Raw genomic sequence first — 1,728 nt, forward strand, 5'->3', positions numbered from 1 at the left:
AGAGGAAGAAGAAAGGAAAAAAGGTAAGTGAGGAGGAAGATGTTGGGAAAGATGGGTCGGTTAGAACTATCGAAGATGAGTTGGTTAGAACTATCTACGAATTGATCACTAAGTTATACACAAGGTTTGACACCATTGATAGGAACATTGAAAATGTATCGGCGAATCTGGAGAAGAAGATGGATGAAAGGATTGAAACCAGGCTTGGATCTTTTGAGACGGACCTCAAACAGATGAAAGAGCTCGTGCTTTCAAAGAGCACGACTGACCAGATTTTAAAATTGGGACAGGAACTAAATAACCTGGGACATGGACAGGAACTTCAGACATCAAAAGGTCCACCAAAAGTTCCGGTAATGTCTGATTTATCTTTGTTTTATGGCTGATTTTTTAGAATGTTTAGGCTGTGATTTTTCAGAATGTCTTTGCTATGATATACAGGCAAAAAACTATTTGACATCTCCAGATGCTAAGAAACCAGCTGATACGAAAACAGGGCCTTCCACGAGGAGAAATGCCAAAGAGTTAGAGGCGGCAAAGAAGGTAATGTCTGATTTATCTTTGTTTTATGGCTGATTTTTTAGAATGTTTAGGCTGAGTTATCATAATGTCTGATTTATCTTTGTTTTAGGGCTGATTTTCATAATGTTTAGGCTTAGTTATTATAATTTTAATATACAGGAAAAGAACTATTTGACTTCTCCAGATGCTAAGATGTCTCCAGCTACTAAGAGACCAGCTGATACGAAAACATGGCCTTCCACGAGGAGAAATGTCAAAGAGTTAGAGGCGGCAGAGAAGGCCAAAGAGTTAGAGGCGACAGAGAAGGCCAAAGAGTTAGAGGCGGCAAAGAAAGCCAAAGAAGTAGCTGCGTCAAAGAAGCCCAAAAAAGTAGCTGCGGTTGGAGGTGGAGGTAGAGGTAGAGGTAGAGGTAGAGGTAGAGGTAGAGGTAGAGGTAGGCCGCCTAAAAATCCTACTGCTGCTGTTGTTAAGCCGTTGAAATTTGTACTACCTGGAGGTTTGAATAAGGGAGAAGCTGGTTCAGAAGCAGGTGCAGAAGGTCTTGAGCTTTATAATATTACAGACGAGTTTATTGCTGAAGCCAACTCACTTGAACCTGAATCTGAGGATGATGAGGAGGAAAAGATTAGGCTTGATAGAATTAAAGCTTTAAGGCTGGAGAGTGTTAAGCTGTCAGCGGATGGGAGTGCATTGAATACACAACAAGATCATCCAAGCTGGATTTTCCCTAATATTGGAGACAACGGACTGACGTGCATGAGGAAGAACTGTTCACCTGGACCTGGAATATATGATCCTCTGGCACCTGTTGATCCGGTCAAGTTGCAGAAACTTTTGGAGTACCTAAAGAAAGCCGAGTATGACCCTTTAGACCCTTTTGCTTAACAAGTTAATAACAGCTTGTTAACATTATATTAACTTGTGTTTATTTGTTTGTTAGGAATATTCCGTTAAGCAAAGGCGGAATCAAAATTGAATTCTATAGGGTGCTAATCACCGAACGAAAGGACTGGACAGTGAGGCCAGAAGAATATGGTAAATATGGGTGGCTTACTGATGNTTTATCTTAATGTCTTAGTTATTGTTGTCGTTGTCTGACTTATATTACATTATGGCTGCGTTGTTGTTTACTACTCAGTTTTCTGTTGTACAGCACTTGGGCGCGTTTATGAGAGTCCTTAGGTGTAGGTACAAACGAGATCCATT

Source organism: Camelina sativa, chromosome 2 (assembly GCF_000633955.1).
Source record: "Camelina sativa cultivar DH55 chromosome 2, Cs, whole genome shotgun sequence".
NCBI classification, from domain to species: Eukaryota; Viridiplantae; Streptophyta; class Magnoliopsida; order Brassicales; family Brassicaceae; genus Camelina; species Camelina sativa.